The sequence below is a fragment of the Lithobates pipiens genome, unplaced genomic scaffold (genome assembly GCF_037356315.1).
Source record: "Lithobates pipiens isolate NorthernLeopardFrog02 unplaced genomic scaffold, aLitPip1_a1.2 Scaffold_25, whole genome shotgun sequence".
Classification (NCBI taxonomy): Eukaryota; Metazoa; Chordata; class Amphibia; order Anura; family Ranidae; genus Lithobates; species Lithobates pipiens.
This window is the reverse complement of record NW_027507787.1, coordinates 150,556,229-150,575,183: the sequence shown is the minus strand read 5'-3', so window position 1 is coordinate 150,575,183 and position 18,955 is coordinate 150,556,229. Positions and strand designations below refer to the sequence as shown.

The following is an 18,955-nucleotide window of genomic DNA, read 5'->3' as shown; positions in this document are numbered from 1 at the left end:
GCTGCTATCTGTACACTAAGCCTTATAGTTTTATATTGGCTGTGTGCTGCTATCTGGACACTGGGATCTGTACTTCCATATCTCCTCTGTGTGGCTCTCTGGACACTGGGACTGTTGAGACTTGTAGTTCCGTGTTACCTGTGTGCTGCTAATAGGCCTCTCTCTGGATACTGGGTCTGGTAGCTCTGCAGGCTACTATCTGGACACTGGGGCTGCTGGTACTTGTAGTTCTGTATTAGCTGTGTACATCTATCTGGACACTGGGACCTGTAGTTCCATATCTGCTCTGTGTGGCTCTCTGGATACTGGGACTGCTGGGACATGTAGTTCCATGTTAGCTGTGTGCTGCTAATAGGACACTGGGACCCATAGCTCTACATTGGCTGTGTGCTGCTATCTGTATACTAGGTCTGGTAGCTCTACATTGGCTGTGTGCTGCTATCTGGACACTGGGACTTATAGTTCCATATTGGCTGTACATACTCCCAACTTTTTGAGATAGGAATGAGGGACACCTATTAGCAAAAGTATGTAGGCACAGGACACACCCCCTGCCACCAAAAAATAAGATTAGTTAAACCCACAAGGGCTTATTTTTACCACTACTATTACTTTATACTGGCTTTTGAAATTTACAAATGCAGCAATTTAGAAATTGGATGGAAGATTTAGCACTGGGAGACACTTTTTTTTTGTTTTTAAAAGGTAAATAGTGCATTCTTTATACAACTATATAGATCAGACCACAATGAGGGACAAAGGAACACTGCTCCAAATCAGGGACAGTTGGGAGCTCTGGGCTGTATGTTGCTGCTGTCTGGGCACTAGAACTTATAGGTCCACGTGGGCCCTGTGCTGCTCTCTGGACACTGGGACTATTTAGACAGGTAGTTCTATATTGGCTGTTTGCTGCTCTCTGCACACTATAACTGCTGGGATTTGTAGTTCCATGTTGGCTGTGTGCTGCTAATTGGATACTGGGACTTGTAGTTCCATATTGGCTGTGTGCTGCTCTCTGCACACTATGACTGCTGGGATTTGTAGTTCCTTGTTGGCTGTGTGCTGCTATCTGCAGACTATGACCGCTGGGATTTGTAGTTCCATATTGGCTGTGTGCTGCTATCAGGACCCTGACACTGCCGGATCTTGTGGCCCCCCACGTTTGGTCCTGTCCCTCGGTCTTCTCTCTGCGCTCTTAGTTCATGTTTAATCCACTGAAAATCTTGCAGGGCTTCGCTCTGATTGGTCGCCTCTCTCCACATTCTACAATGTTTCCTCTTTATCATAACACAATTAAGTACTTTTTTTTTTTTTTATTTGCACTAACATCCAAATTTTCAGGACAAGCTTTTGTCACGTCCTCCTTTCTTTAAGATCCATGGTATCCTCTGTATGAGGTCTATAGACAAAGCCCGCGTTCTCTAATGTCAGAGGGTGGGGGGGGAGGGGAGGAAGTCACAAACTCTATAAACTTCCTACATGGGTGGAGCCTCCAAAATGAAACTTGGACAAGTGTGACAGAAGGGCGAGGAATTAGAAGCAGCGATCTGGGGAAGGTAATACATGCAGAAATGACATGTTTATTAACCGATCTTGTCTGACGATCGACTATCTGACTATCGACTTATCTATCGTTAACCCTTCCTGTACTGTGCCTTCTCCCAGGACAAGAACTATCTGCCCTGTCTTTGGGTGTTGTAGATCTGTCCTGGGGGTAGGGTTGCTGCTTGGTGCCTTATCTGTATTAAATTAGCCTCAGAACCTGTGTAATTCATATGTGTTCGGGTTTAAAGGGATGGGGTGGCAACTCTACTGGGGGTCGCCAGGTCGGATAATAACCGATGAGTACCTTAAGATACAATTTCTAATAATCTGCAAAGGAAGGTTGATTTCCCCCCCCCCCCCTCCATTGTGGGAATACTAGTCCTCCTGACTCTCATGCTGATCCGTAGGCTTCAGTACTGAATGATTGCATGAAGTAGGAGTTCAGACGCTGGTCATACACTGTAAGATTTCTCTTGATTTCCCCAATCCACACTAACTAGCGTGGATGAATGGATCTCTCCTGCAAGCTATTGAGTTGGATGGAGTTTTTCCACCCAACTTAATTTGATTTTCAGATTGAGCTCCTGTTCATATTGACTGAGGCTTTGAAATTGTGCGACTTCATCTTAAATGAAAACATGTCAGTGTGACTTGGAAGACATATGTGCGGCTTCATGCACAGATGTTTATACAAGTCGCACGGAAAATCGCCAAGAGTAGTGCAGGAACTTTCAAATCGGTGCAGCGCCACAAAGCTGATGTTGCGCCGATTTTAACCACGTCATTCCGGCAATAGACTGCGACTTGTCATGCGATTTGACCTGTTGCTCCAATGTGAACGGGGGGGTCTAAAGATTATTATTATTATTATACAGGATTTATATAGTGCCAACAGTTTGCGCAGCGCTTTACAACATGAGGGATATCAGGGAGGATGCTGGCTTGTTACTAGGGTTGCCACATCATCCCTTTAATTCAGGACACATATTAATTACACCGGCTCGGTTCTGATCCTGATTTAATGCAAATAAGGCACCAAGTGAGTTTAATTACCACCTTAAAGAGGAAGTAAACCCTGATGAGTTTACTTCCTCTTTCATTCCCTGCAAAGGTAAAGCATAATGGACTACTATGCATCGCATAGAAGTCCATTATGTGTCACTTACCTGACACAGGAGCCAGCGAAGTCGCCGCTGTCCCCTGTAGTCCGCCGCATCCATCTTGTTGGTGGGGTCTCGCAGCTCCGCCGCTGTCATTCGGCGAAGCCGCGATGCCGTCACTCCCGTGCATGCGCATGGGAGCCGACACGCGCGGCAGCTCCGTAGCTGAGAATGCCGCGCTCAGTGCGCCTGCGCGCTGCTGTCTACGGCGCATGCCCGTTTTCGTTTAGGAGATATTGCTTGGACCTACAGGTAAGCCTTAATCTAGGCTTACCTGTAGGTCAAAGTGGTTTGTAAGGGTTTACAACCACTTTAAAGAGGAAGTAAAGGCAGGAGAAAAAAAACGCACCCTGTAAGGCAAAGGCATAATGAGATCGTATGCATAGCATACTAGCTCATTATGAATAACTTACCTGAGATGGAAGCCCCCGAAGCGACCCTCGTTCTTCTCCTTCATCGAACCCGGAGTGACTTCCGGGTATCGCAGATCCGGCGCTGTGACTGGCTGGAGCCACGATGACGTTGCATGCACGTGGGAGCCGCCACTAACGGCATGCTCAGTGCGCCTGCGTGCCAATGTCTACGGCGCATGCTCCATAGACATCGGTGGCAGTCTTTTGCAAATATCTCCTAAACTGTGTAGGCTTAGGAGATATTTGTTGCACCTACATGTAAGCCTTAATCTAGGCTTACCTGTATGTAAAAGTGGTCCCAGAGGGTTTACAACCACTTTAATCAGCCAGAGATCCTGTGTAATTAATGTGTGTCCTGAATTAAAGGATTGATGTGGCAACCCTACTTATTACGCAAATTTATTAGGTTTTAAGGCCAGAGTTTTCCTTTCCATTGTCGCCAGAACAGGTGTCCCCATCGGCAGAATTCTCCTCTATTCCTGCTACGATGACAACTATAACATTTTGGATTCCTCCTCCTTTATTATGTCTCAGTGACAATGGTCACCAGGATGAATAGCGAGCAAAAATTACTCCCAATGGGGAGACTGTGCTGGATAGGACTTTCTGTGGAACTACAGAACCCAGCCAGCCAAGCCCTGTAGCTACTTTATCTATATCATGACCTTATGAATCAGCAGTCACTTTGCCGCTTTTTCTGTCCTTTTCTTTCTCGTAAAATGAAAGTGAAAATGATACAATGTGAAAGAATTTTTATAATGGGAGAGATCTTAAATGGCTGCAACATACCGCATTCTGCATGAGGCACTCTGCCCCACCCCCATTATTGATTGGTTTTACATTAATTGATAACTTAATGGCTCTATCACTAAGATCACATAAAAGTTTTAACAGGTTAATTTCATTTTCAAACGTTTTAAATTTGCGACTTTTAGGCTCCATTCACATCTCCTGAATTGGGATAGCAGGCAGAATCGTTGCGATTATACTGAAATGCTACCCCAAACGCAATGCGATACTGTCACTTGGCAAACTGCACCTTCACAAATCGCATGAAGCGTATGGCTGCAATTCTGTCCATGGTCCTAAATTGTGTGGCAATCGCAGTACAATGCTCCCAACTGTCCCTGATTTCGAGGGACTGTGCCTGATTTGGAGCAATGTCCCTCTGTTCCTCTTTCCCTTATTTTGGTCTGATCCATATAGTTCTATATAAAATTCACTTTTTATCTTTCCAAAACTTTCCAAATGCTAAACCTTTCATCTAATTTCTAAATTGCTGCATCTGTAAATTCCAAAAGACCATATAAAGAAATAGTAGTGGTAAAAAAAAGTACTTGTGTGTTTAACCATTCATATTTTATTTTAATTTTTTTTGTACAATTCTCCTTTTAAGGGGGCGTGTCCTAGGCCTACATACTTGCTAATAGGTATCCCTCATTCCTATCTCAAAAGGTTGGGAGGTATGCAATGCCCTGCACTCTTTGGGTGCCAACCTTCAATGGCACCCCAAATGTGACGTGATTCTGCCGCGATTATAACAAAACCGCACCTTCGCAAATCGTGTGAAGCTTGTCACCCAAAAAGGAGCAGAAGCTTCTTTTTGGACGACAGAAATGTCCATTCAAGTGAATGGACTGCCCTATGCGACACGCAGGCTAGGTTTACACCTGTGCCTTTTGCAGTGTTTTCAGTTTTGCAAAAAATGCACTGCAGTCCATTTAACATGGTGTCCTATGGGTCACGTTCACATTTGTGCGTTTTCAACTGCAAAGAAAACAAATTATTTTTCATAGTCTGTTAAATTCTGCAAATGGGTCATTTACCTGCTGCGCTGATGGGGCTGCACTGATGAGGTTTTCATCTGCGAAGAAAAAAAAATTTTCATAGTCTGTTGATAAATTCTGCAAACAGGTCATTTTCCTTCTGCACTGATGTGCTCGGATGAGGCTGCACTGATCAGGTTTTCAACTGCAAAGAAAAAAATTATTTTCTGTTAATAAATTCTGCAAACAGGTAATTTTCCTCCTGCACTGATGTGCTCGGCTGAGGCTGCACTGATGTGCTCGGCTGAGGCTGCACTGATGAGGTTTTCAACTGCAAAGAAAAAAAACATTTTTCATAGTCTGTTAATAAATTCTGCAAACAGGTCATTTTCCTCCTTCCTCCTTTCTGATGGGCGCTGATGAGGCTGCACTGTTAGGACTGCACTAATAATCAGGACACTGATAGCTCAAATCTGTGAATAGCTCATATCTCTGTGTCTAGAACATCATATGATATCCTCCTGACCTTGCCAGCCGTGGTGTAGCTGTCTAAAGAAGAGTATGTGCAGCATACTCCCCTCCACCTTCCAGCGATGTTGCAGTTACATCCTCGTCTCCCCTGGCTGTGTCCAGGTGCTGGATTTTCGGGTCTCTTGATTCATCAGTGTAGGATGACGTGATCTCGCACATTTGCACGGGAGTCAACCTAGTCATAGTTGAACCAAAATGTGACTGGTTCATCAAGGACTGGCTGAGTTTCGATGTATGGCCTCTGTGGCTGAACAGAAGTTGCTCTACTGATCGACTTCTGTTCAACCGCCCTGTTGGAAAAAAAGCCGGTCAGCGCTACAGGCTATAGACTGTGATTCTGATCAATGCATTCCAATGGCAGGGAAAGTTTCCCCACTGTCAGAATATAATGACACAGCAGGAGGACTCCTCCACTCACATTGAATGTGTAGATGGGGGAATCTGGTCAACTTTTTAATTTCAAAAAAGACTCAGTGGAGCGAGCCTCACGCTGGACCTCCTGCATTGGGGCGGGTGGGGGTTGTGAGTACAGCAGAGAAGCAAAATTTGATGTGTGGTGTGTGTCTTGGTAGAACACATTTCAAGCAGGTTAAGATCTGTACATTAGAGTTTACAAAACCTAACCTCCTATATTTATTAGACTGAATGACATGAGCACAAAGTATACTGAATCCTTATATTAAAATCCATTTATTAGAGGATTTTACATTTTCACTTTAGAGTTGATTATTGCTATTAATAATTATACAGGATTTATATGGCGCCAACAGTTTATGCATCGCTTTACAATATAAAAGGTAGACAATACCGCTATACTGATACAAGAGTATTAAAAGGACCCTGCTCAGAAGAACTTGCAATCTAATAGGGTGGGGCAGGTGGTATAAAAGGTTGTAACTGTGGGGAATGAGCTGATGGAAGTGGTAAAAGATTAGTTGGAGGCATGATAGGCTTCCCTGAAGAGATGAGTTTTCAGGGATCTCCTGAAGGTAGAAAGAGTAGGGGATAGCCAGACAGGTTGAGATAGCGAGTTCCAGAGAATGGGAGAGGCTCTGGAGCAATCCTGGAGCCGAGCATGGGAGTAGAAGATGAGGGATCTTGAGAGTAGGAGGTCCTGGGAAGAGTGGAGGAGTGGAGGGGACGATTTGGGTGATATCTGGAGACAGGATTGCTGATGTAGCTCGGAGAAGAGTTGTGAATGGCTTTGTATGTTGTGGTTAGTATTTAGAATTGAATTCACTGGGCAATTGGGAGCCAGTGTAGGAGGAGAGGGTTGGCGGATGCTGAACGGTGGATAAGTCTGGCACCAGCATTCATAATAGATTGAAGAGAGGATAACCTATGGAGAGGCAGGCCAGTGAGAAGGGAGTTACAATAGTCAAGGTGAAAGATAACAAGGGAGTGAATGAGGAGCTTGGTGGTTTCATTTGTTAAAAAAGGGGGGCATTTTTAGAGATGTTACAGAGGTGAATTCTACAAACTTTTGACAATGATTGGATTTGGGAGCTGAAAGGACAAGTCTGAGTCAGCTGGTGCTCAAGATTTTTGGGGTGTGCAAACAAACTGAAAACCAAACTGAAATGCCACTCTGCCATATCAAATGCTGCCAGTGTGCCCCCCGCCCACCGTCTGCACATGCCCTGTCTTGGTCGAATACCTCCTCGATGTCTTCTCCCATCCCCTCTTCCCGTCCTCTGCTATGATTGGATGCCTGATAGGCGTCCAATCACAGCGACTGTCGTTTCAGCCAATCAGGTGATTGGTAACAGATCCGAGCACCTGATTGGTGGAAAGGCAGTTTAGTGTTAGGAAAGCGAATATTCATTTGCTTTTCTAACACAGCTGAGTGACCTGCTAGTGCCATGCTGTTCACCTTTTTTGATGCCTATTGGAGCCTGTGGCTCTAATCGGTTGCTTCAAACTCCTCCGCCTGTGTAGGGGGTGGCAGCGGTGGCCATAGATATATTCATGCATTGCATGAATCGTCTATTAGTGATGGGGGGGGGGGGGGTGCAGGAGAGAGGGGGTGGCACCCGTGCGCCCTTATGGACTGGGGATATACTGATGTTTGCATTGTTGATTTTGATGGAAAAGTGATGGAGGGGGGCAGGGGGAATATTAATAGCTCAGTTTTAGAGGGATTTAGTTTAAGAAAGTGGTGCGACATCCATGCTAATAGGTCAGTTAATAATGCGAGAGGAGACTGAAGGAGTCAGGTGAGGAGTAGACAGATATATTGGGGTGTCATTGGCGTATAAGTAGTATTGGAAGCCGTGGGTGGTATAATTGTATGTTTTTTGTTTTTTTTGTAAATATAATGAGGTATATCACAGTCAAAGAATCCCTGAAGCAATCAGGCTAGCCCTGACAACTTGCTTACACATGTATCAGTGCGGAAGTTTAGCATTTCTCAGGAAGGCAGTTTAAATGTCAATTTCAAAATTGCTGCAAAAAAAGTTAAATTAATATATACATTTTAATACAGATTCTAAATCCCTTGGGAACCCGGTAGAGATTAATGTTGGGGTGCACTGTGGTGGATGTGGCCTTTAATAAAGTGGGGGGGTGCTTAAAGGGGAATTTTAAAATGAGTTTACTCACGTTAGACATGTCACACATATAACTCAATGTTGGCACCTATAAAGTATTTCTTAATTCACTCACTCACAGACACCAGTAAACCTTAGCACAACCATTAGAAACAAAAAGACAGGAATTACATAAGCTTTATCACACACAGAATTTAGATGGAGAGCCAGAGGCGTAACTAGAACCTTCAGGGCCTTGGTGCATGATGGGCCCCCTTACATCCGAGCCCCGGGCTTCCAATTTAGTGAGGGTGTCCATGGACATCCTCCCAAAACTGGGCTTCCTGCATGCCCCCTGGGACGTGCATCCAGCGCAGTGGTCCTTTTACCATGCGATGTCAGCTGATCACATGTAAACAGACTTGCCGGTTATCCGCAGCCCTTTCTTCCCACACTGTGTCTGTGTTAGGAAAGGACTGCCGTTAACTGTTAAGAAAGCCAGTAAACTAACAGCATCCATCAGTACTCTTCAATGCTGCCCATCAGTGTTCCTCAGTGCAGCCTATGAGTTCTGCTTATCAGTGCTCATCAATGCCCAATGCCCCCTATCAGCGCTCCATCAGTAAATCCCATCGGTGCCCCCTATCAGTGCCTCCCTTCAGTGCTCATCAGTAAATCCCATTGGTGCCCCTATCAGTGCATCCTATCAGTGCCCATCAGAGTCCTCTGTCTTCTCAGGACAGCACGACTCTGAGCAGAGAGCTTGTCTCTCATGTAACAGCAGCACAGACACACCGGCATTGACGTTTTATTTCCCCCTCGTCCGTCCTCTCGCAGGGATGACACTGGACACACAGCTAATCTGCACTCCCTTCACCCCCCTCCTCTCTCCTCTGTGCTCCACGGACGGTCAAGTCCACATTTCCCACGGAAGACACAGGAGAGAGGAGGGGGGAGGAGGGGGAGCAGGACAGATGCGTGTCCAGTGTCCAGTATCATCCCTGCGAAAGAGGATGGACGAGGGGGAAATAAAATGTCCAGCATTGTGTCTGTGCTGCTGTTACATGAGACACGCTCTCTGCTCAGGGCCCTGTGAATAGCAACCCCGCTGGGGCCCCCCCACAGTGACGGAATGCGAGGGCCCCGTCGCATCTGACTACTGCGACCCTGGTAATTCTGCCACTGCAGAGAGCTAACAATTTGTCTGAGCCTACCTGAGGAACTACATTAAAATACTCGTGGCCTACTCGGCTCAGAGACCATATACACCGGTCTGTAATGCTGGGCAATATCTGTGATGGTGAGCTGTATACTCTGTCCTGTGATGGTGAGCTGTATACTCTGTCCTGTGATGGTGAGCGGTATACTCCTGACACTATGGGTGGAAGCAAGTGGAATACAGGGGACAGAGTGGGTGGATTATATAAGGGGTGGGGCTTATAAGTGGTGGGGTCAAAAATGAAGGGCGGGGTTCTGGCACTCCCCAACCTAAAACTTCACCAGCCACCACTGTTAGAAGAGCAATTGGCTACATTTAGGAACGCTCACCAAACACCTTTTTTATTGTCGCAAGTGAGTTGGTGCGCACAGTCGAGGAGGAGAAGCCTTCTCACTACATCACTTTGTAAACGGCGTTGCTTGCAACATTGAGCAGGTACATTTGGTTATTTTATGAATTCCAATGAAATTTTGTTGGAAGCCCGGTCTGGCGCTACTACTAGGCAGCTGCCTAAAGCGCAGCCACAACATGTCTTAACAAGAAAAAATAAACTACTGACACCATTGGAGTGAAGCAGGCTTGAATATAGCTAAAATGCATTGAGAAACCCGGTAGTTGTCATTTATTTGTAATTTGTGTTAAAAATAAAAAATAAATAAATAAGAAAAGCCCCGGTATTTTAGACCGAGAAGCCGTTTTATTTTTTTTATTTTTCCCCCTTTCTTTTTTTTTTTTTTTTTGGGGCGCAAAATAGTCCACCACCAGCCTTGCTTCAAATATTAACTGCAAATGTTGCAGCCAAATCGTCTACACCAGGGATGGCCGGTCCATTACGGGCACCCGGGAGCTGCCCCCTCTCTCCAGGCCACTCCCCATATGCATAATGGATAGATTCATAGCATGAATCTATCTATGGCCGCTGCCACCACCCCCTATTCATGCGTCGGGCCCCTTTTAGAATAATGGGGGGGGGGTGGGGTTGAGACTTTAAATTTTAAATGAAGCAAAGGTCTGTGCCTCCATCCCTGGTTCAGGTATAAGAAAAAGGAAGGTGGGACTTTAAATAAGGCTATTGATTTGTGGGGGGTGAGATGATTAGAAAGTATATTTAATTGGCATATGATATGGAGTCTGACAATACATAACAATAATGCACATAGTAGAAAAGGCTTAATATGTATACACACACACACATACATGGTATTGACCTCATGAATACATTACATATACATGTCAAAGGGATGGCATATAAAATTGACAAGAGATTTAATGGGGTAAAATGAATTGTTGCAGATTCATGTATACATGTCATCTAAATGGTACTGTGCAGTATAAACAATGGTAAAAAACATATGATCATTTGGTTGTAGATAATGAGTCTAAGTAGATTCCTATCAATAGGCGTAAGAATGCATCCTTATAGCCCGACGTCATCTAAATGCATAGTGCCATTTAGATGACATGTACACATATGAATCTGCAACAATTAAAGAGGAAGTAAACCCAGATGGGTTTACTTCCTCTTTGTCTCCCTGCAAAGGTAAAGCATCGCATAGTAACCTATTATGTGTCACTTACCTGACACAGGAGCCAGCGATGTCACTGCTGTCCCCTGTAGTCCGGAGCGTCCATCTTCTTCCGGGTATCGCTGCTCCGGCGCTGTGAGTGAGTGAGTCACTCCCGCGCATGCGTACGGGAGCCGCCACTAACGGAATGCTGCTAATGGCGATAGTGTGCCTGCGCGCCACTGTCTACGGCGCATGCGCCTTAGACAGATGTGACTGTGTGTCTTTTAGTAAATATCTCCTAAACCGTGTAGGTTTAGGAGATATTTCTTGGACCTACAGGTAAGCCTTAATCTAGGCTTACCTGTAGGTCAAAGTGGTTTGTAAGGGTTTACAACCACTTTAATTTTACCCCATTAAATCTCTTGTCAATTTTATATGGCGTCCCTTTGACATGTATATGTAATGTATTCATGAGGTCAATACCATGTATGTGTGCGTGTGTATACATATTAAACCTTTTCTACTATGGGCATTATTATGTATTGTCAGATTCCATATGCCAATGAAATATACTTTCTAATCATCTCACCCCCACAAATCAATAGCCTCATTTAAAGTCCCACCTTCCTTTTTATTGTACCTGGTCTTTTTAGGGCACTGGGTACATGATTTACAGCGGCCAGGGCTCTTTTTTTTTTTTTTTTTTTTGAAGCACCTGATTAGAGTCATAGGCACTAAAGGGCTTCCAAAATAGGGTGGGCGCCGGTCGCAGAGGATGCGTCCGGAGCCCACCCAGGTGTGTGGGTGAAATGAATATTCACTGATCTTCCTCCTGGCCAATTGGGAAGCAGATCTGATACCTGTTGCCAGGTTGGCTGAAAGGACAGGCGATCCTATCGGATGTCTAAGAGGAGGGAAAGACGCACAGTGGAAGCGAGGAGGAGAGGAGAAGAGCAGGTGGCTGATGCCTGGATGCCCGGTCCCCACCGCTGCTCTTTGGATGCTCGCCACCTAGATGGGGTAAGTGCCGCAGGACCGACCGACAGATAGTGGGTGTGGGGTTGGTTCGGTTTGGATGATTCCCCCCCCCCCCCAAACAAAAAACCACCAGCCGCCATTGGTCTACTCAACCAATCCATCTAAACGTCAAATCTCAACCAGGACACTATCTGCATGGAGTTTGCATGTTCTCCCTGTGCCTGCGTGGGTTTCCTCCGGGTGCTCCGGTTTAATCCCACACTCCAATGGCATGCTGGTAGGGTAATTGGCTTCTGTCTAAAGTGGACTTAGTATGTGTATGTATGTCAGATGGGGACCTTGGATGGTTAGCTCCCTAACTGTACAGTATGTAAAGTGCTGTGTAAATTATCAGCTCTACATACATTAAATATGTGTAATAAAGAAAGGAATGCCTTTTTAAACAGGAGGAGGAGGAAGTGTATGGAGGGACAACTCCCGCCACGTCTCAGAGGGTATGAGCAACCTGACTAGGTTGTCAAACCTGTTTGCTAGACCTTTCCCCTCTCAATGATTGCCAGGGAGATAAGTTACACAGATATAAAAATACAGTATAACACCCTAAAACAGTGTGATGAAGAGAAAATATACATGCAGACTCAACAATATGAATCCAGTGAGGTTGGAGAATGCAGCTGTTCCAACCTTGTCTCTTTAAGATCCCATTCACATCTACTGATTTGCGATTTTAGAAGTGGAAACGCTGCGATTCTGCCCACAATTCCAAGCACACTGCAATGTTGGAAAAACACAGCACATGTGTTTTATTTGCCATTCATATTTAATGGCACCAAAACGTGGTGTGGTTTTGCTGCAATTATCATGTGAAGGCTGTCGCCCAAAAAGGAGCAGGAGTTCTTTAGGGGTGACGAGCTTTGCATGATGTGGTTTGCAACCATTGCTACGCGATAAGTCATGTGACAATCATGGCAAAACCGCACTGCGTTTTGATGACTTTAAAGATGAATGGCACACGAACACACATGCCACATTTTTCTAGCTTTGCAGTGCACTTTGATATCACAGGCAGAATCGTGGCGATTCCACCCACGGCCCCAAAATGCTAGATGTGAACAGGGCCTCAGGCCTCATTCACACAGTTAGCAATGGACAGTATAAATAGGCAGCTGATCTGCTTTTACTGCCCCCTCCCCACGGGCCACCTACAAGCAGTTATGGCAGCCACTCAGGTCTGTTAATGTTGCCATGGTGCTTCGCGGTGCACCAGTTTTAACTCGACATGTCAGATTGGCAGGTGTTTCATTTGCCAAGAGCACCCTTTGAAGTCAATGGGACTGTGCCCCAACCATGTGCTAAACGTTTGGCCAATGCGATTGGTAAAAAACAAAACAAAAATGATGGGCAGGAAAGTCCACCACTCAATAAATAGAAGGAACACCGACTGTATGCATATGTGGCAACTCCGGGTTAAAGCTTATTGTTGTGCTGCCAACTGCCATACACACTCATAGGTCACTTTATTATGTACACCTTGCTAGTACCGGGTTGGACCCCCTTTTGCCTTCAGAACTTCTTTCATTCTTCGTGGTATACATTCAACAAGGTGTTGGGAAGATTCCTCAGAGATTTTGGTTCATAGTGACATTATAGCATCACACAGTTTCTGCAGATTTATCGGCTGCACATCCATGATGCAACACTCCCATTCCACCACATCCAAAAGGTGCTCCATTGGATTGAGATCTGTTGACTGTGGAGGCCATTGGCGTCAGTGGCAGCTGATACTTAATATATTGGGGGGGGGGGACTAACAACAACCCACACACGCACACGCACAGGAGACAGCTAGGAATGCAACAATCTCAACAATCCCTCCCCCCAGAGACAGATGTGGATGCAGCGATCGAAACACACACCAAGACCCGCCAACTGCGGCAGATGGACATGAATGTGGTGATTGCAACCCTCTCTCTGGAGACGGATGTGAATGTGGAAATCTAACACCCCCACCCCACCACCCCACCACCCACAGGAGATGGGAGCGAATGTGGCCAGTCGGTCACAGGAACTGCTTCCTGATTGGCCCGGGAGGAGAATCGGGAAGACCATAGCGAATATTAAGTCGCTATTGTTACACACTGTGTCCCCCGAGCCCACCCTTTTTTTGAACCTCAGGCTCTAATCACATGCTTAAAAAAAAAAAAAAAACCCAGTTGGAATCCATGTGCCCTGCACTCTGTATGTAAATTAGGGGGGCGGCATCCCTGCTCCCCTTATGGATGGCCACCACTGATTGGAGTACAGTGAATTCATTTTCATGTTCAAGAAACCAGTGGTGAGATGATTTGAGCTTTGTGACATTATCCTGCTGGAAGGCGCCATCAAGAAGATGCGTACACTGTAGTCCTAAAGGGATGGACATTGTCAGCAACTATACTCGGGTAGGCCGTGGTGTTTAACCACTTCAGCCCCGGAAGATTATACCTCCTTCCTGACCAGAGCACTTTTTACAATTTGGCACTGTGACACTTTAACTCGTAATTACGTGGTCATGCAAAGCTGCACTTTTTTTTTTTACATAAATGGAGCTTTCTTTGGGTGGTATTTGATCACCTCCGGAGGGTTTTATTTTTTGCGCTATAAACAAAAAAAGAGCAACAGTTTTGAAAAAACTATATTTGTTTTACTTTTTGCTATAATAAATATCCTCAAAAATGTTTTTAAAAAACAATTTTATTCATCAGTTTAGGCCAATATGTATCTACATATTTTTCTACATATTTTTGGTAAAAAAAAATCGCAAGTGTTTATTGATTGGTTTGTGCAAAAGTTATAGCATCTACAAACTATAGGATATGGTATTTTTTTTTTTTCTTCTTTTTTTTTCTTGTAATGGCAGTGATCTGTGGTATTGTCAGACAGAGCGGACGCTTTTGACACCTTTTTGGGACCATTGATATTTATACAGCGAACAGTGCTATAAAAATGCACTGATCACTGTATAAATGTCACTGGCAGGGAAGGGGTTAAATGTGTTCCCTAGTTAGTGTTTCTTACTGTGGGGGAATGGGACTAACTGGGGAACTAGGAACAAATTATTTGTCTCCTCTCCCTTGACAAAACAGGGATTTGAGTGTTTACACACACACCACACACACCACACACACATTCCCGTTCTGGCTCTCAAGCCTGCAATTGGTCCCCTGCTGTGCAGTGGCATACCAGTCTGCCCATTCTCCTCTGACATCAACAAGTAATTTTCCTCCACAAAACTGCCGCTCAATGGATATTATCTCTTTTTTGGGCCAGTCTCTGTAAACCCAAGAGGTGGTTGTGCATGAAAATCCCAGGAAATCAGCAGTTTTGAAATACTAAGACCAGCCCATCTGGCACCACCAACCATTCTATGCTCAGTCACTTAAATCCCTTTTCTTCCCCATTCTGATGCTCAGTTTGAACTTCAGCAAGTCGTTTTCACCCCGTCTAGATGCCTAAATGCATTGAGTTGCTGTTATGTGATTGGCTGATTAGCAATTTCTGTTACTGGCAATTGAAAAGGTTTACCTAATAAAGTGGCCGGGAAGTGTATATGCGTATGGCTGGCATGAGGAGGTTAATGACATGAGGGTGTAGATCAACAATACCCCTGTACTTTGCATACCTACCCTGTGCCTGTCCAAGAAAGGGGAAAAAAAAAGTGTAACTAGCATTTATATTTTGATGAAAGTCCATGCATGCTCAGTAATGTAGCAGTGTGACACTTGCTAGTATGATATTTGGGCAGTCCGGATCACTAGCCAGCCATATTTGTAAAAGAAAAACAATCTGTTTTCCAAAAAGTCAAACCAAACCGCTTTCTTCAGCAAATACAAACAAAACAGTTCAAAAACGTAATACAAAAAAAAACACTTTGGCTCACCACCAGTATACCCTAGTCTCACAACAGGGTTTAGATTCCCCACCTGCTCCAGGGGTCCAAAAAGGTCACCGGGACCCAGCAGCATCCCAGCCAATTGACAGCCCACAGCCTTCTTACATCTGTGCGCTGTTCCACACCATACCTCAGGGATACCTGCTGACTGCTTCCTTCCCTTTAGACCCCTCTTCTAGGCAGTAAAACTCCCATGCACGATTTTGCCTAAAGGCAAGCCTATAATAAGGCTTACTTATAGGTACTGTAAATATCTCCTAAATGTGCACCAGGGGTCTCCAAACTTTCTAAACACAGGGCCGGTTCACTGTCCTTTTAGACTTTAGGGGGGCTGGACTGTGACCATTGGGTGTACAATATGTCCCAACATCAATGGGAGTAAATGATCCCCCATCATTGGTGGCAGTGGTAGGGATTGTGCTCCATTGTTGGTCTCATTGGGAGAAATTGTACTCTTCATTAGTGTCCGTGAATAAAATAGCACCCCAAGGGCTGCAAAAAAAAGCATTGTCCACATCCGGCCCCCAGGCCGCAGTTTGATGACCACTGGTTTAGGAGATATTAAATTAGATGCAGCCGGTGTCATCACCAGCGTATGCGTTCTGAAGGAATGGCATACCCGTGCCGTTCCTTCGGAGTCCTGTGCCATAAACGGCGGATCTCGCGCTCAGTGAGGTCATTGTGTCTCTGGCCACTCATACAGCTAGAGTCTGAACCTGGAAGGAAGACCAGGTGAAGATGGAAGTGATTTCAGCATTGACAGCGCACTACTGGAGGGCTTCATTCTAAGGTAAGTTTTACATAATGTGCTAGTATGTGATGTATACAAGCGCATTATGACATTGCCTTGCCGGTTTAAAAGTAAAAAATGAAATGAAAACCCAGCAGTTTACTACCACTTTAAGTATCAGCTTGACACTTAAGAACTATCTTTGTAGTTTTTGTTCTCCCCTTCTTGCGTAGCCTTTCCGGGATAATGAGTCACTCAGATACGTGCTAGATTTTGCTATACCATTAGTCTCTATTATTCTTAAATCGACATACAGTATATATTTAGTAGAATGGTCTTAAATAAATTCCATGATTTCTTATATAGAGTTGTAACTACATTTTGAGTATATTCATCTTGCCCTGCTGGGCATTGTAGTGCACACACTTCCCATATCCATACTACTGTGTCACATCGATCTATTTGCCTTGAAAAAGGGGGCAAGGCCTCTGAAAGGCATTGCCTTCCATTATATACATGCCATTCTCCTGGGAAACCTCCAAGCCACTGTCTACTACACCTGTCAGACTCTCCATTGTGCCAGGACCGATCTCTGTGCTGACCACTTCTTACCCTGCAGATGATTGTTCACTGGAGGTTCCTTTGATCAGATGTAAGCATTTCTATCATGTTTCTTAGTCTAACAATTGTGTACACATTTCTATTCTTTTATTTTCTATTCTATTCTGTTCTATTTGATTCAATTTTTTTTATTTTCTATTCTGTTTTATTCTATTCAATTCTATTCTTTCATATTCTTTTCTGTTCTATTTCTTTCTATTCTATGTCATTCTATTAATTTTTTTTCTATTCTATTATATAAAGCAGCCTAAGTAGGAGTCATCATCTTATTTCACTTCTTTCTACACCTTACTGTATTTTTTTGCAATTAAAATAAATTTTCAAATAAAAAATTATTTTTGAGTTTGGATAATTTGTTCTATCATTCCGTTATTTTTTTTCATTATAATTTATTTCAGATTCCTTGAAATTCATTGCTATTGTAATTCCGAAATGCAGATACATCTGTATTTCGATTCGTAACACATGTCTAGTCTCCAGCCATGATTGGGAGCCGGAAGGACAGGCTCCTAACCATTTGACAGCCAAGCACAGTAGTCATGTGATTGGGAAGTTAATCCATTTTAAAGGGACACTGGGGCTGGGTGGGAAGAGTTAAAGTCCAAGGCATATTGATTTACCCCCCCCCCCCCCTCCGGGGCATATCTTTGACACCCTGGGCTGTAAGGAGATGGGAAGAGTGACACTGCCCATTATTCAACCCAAAAGAGGGCTAACGCTTGATCACAAAGTGGCAGGATAAGTTTTGCAGTGAGGGCTTTTTTATTTGAATGACACTTGGGCAATATGCACTTTATAATATACAATGTATTGTTTGTCAAAAGTATTGGGACACCTGCCTTTACACACACACATGAACTTTAATGGCATCCCAGTCTTAGTCCATAGGGTTCAATATTAAATTGGCCCACCATTTGCAACTATAACTTTAATGCTTCTGGGAAGGCTGTCCACAAGGTTTAGGAGTATGTCTATGGGAATGTTTGGCCATTCTTCCAGAAGCGTATTTGTGAGGTCAGGCACTGATGTTGGACAAGAAGCCCTGGCTTGCAGTCTCTGCTCTAATTCATCCCAAAAGTGTTCTATCAGGTTGAGGTCAGGACTCTGTGCAGGCAAACCAAGTTCCTCCATCCCTAACTTTGCTAGTTCATGTCTTTTATGGACCTTGCTTTGTACACTGGTGTGCAATCATGTTGAAACAGGAAGGGGCCATCCCCAAACTGTTACCACAAACTTGTCCAAAATGTCTTGGTATATTGACACCTTAAGAGTTCCCTTCACTGGAACTAAGGGGCCCCGCCCAACTGCTAAAAAAAGGACCCCACACCATAATCCCCCCCTCCACAAAATGATTTGGACCAGTGCGCAAAGCAAGCTTCATAAAAGCATGGATGAGTGCGTTTGGGGTGCAGGACTTTGACTGGCCTGCACAGAATCATGACCTCAACCCGATCAAACCCCTTTGGGATGAATTGGAGTGGAGACTGCGAGCCAGGCCTTCCCATCCACATCAGTGTCTGACCTGACAAATGCATTCTGGAAGAGCCAGGTGGTGGACTGGCCAAGCATGTCTCCAGACCTAAACCCTATTGAGCATTTGTGGAGAATCCTCAAATGGAAGGTGGAGGAGCGCAAGGTCTCTAACATCCACCAACTATATTATGTCATCATGGAGGAGTGGAAGAGGACTGCAGTGGCAACTTGTGAAACTCTGGGTTAAGGCAGTGCTGGAAAATAATGGCGGCCACACAAAATATTGACACTTTGGGCCCAATTTGGACATTTTCACTTAGGGGTGTACTCACTTTTGTTGTCAGCGGTTTAGACATTCATGGCTGTGTGTGGAGTTATTTTGAGGGGACAGCAAATTTACACTGTTATACAAGCTGTACACTCACTACTTTACATTGTAGCAAAGTGTCATTTCTTCAGTGTTGTCACATGAAAAGACATAATAAAATATTTACAAAAATGTGAGGGGTGTACTCACTTGTGTGATACTGTATACTCACTCACTTTTAGAGC

The 18,955-nt window shown here is 44.5% G+C and overlaps 1 protein-coding gene across 1 annotated transcript in view; it reads left to right on the top strand.

Annotated features, from left to right (window-relative positions):
• Window positions 1-1,515: 1,515 nt before the first annotated feature.
• The window catches only part of CASP7 (caspase 7), a 99,438-nt gene continuing 81,998 nt past the window's right edge, over window positions 1,516-18,955 (top strand). The window contains exon 1 of the mRNA XM_077454994.1: window positions 1,516-1,556. The gene's annotated coding sequence lies outside the window, so the exon portion shown is untranslated. The remainder of the gene's footprint in view (window positions 1,557-18,955) is intronic.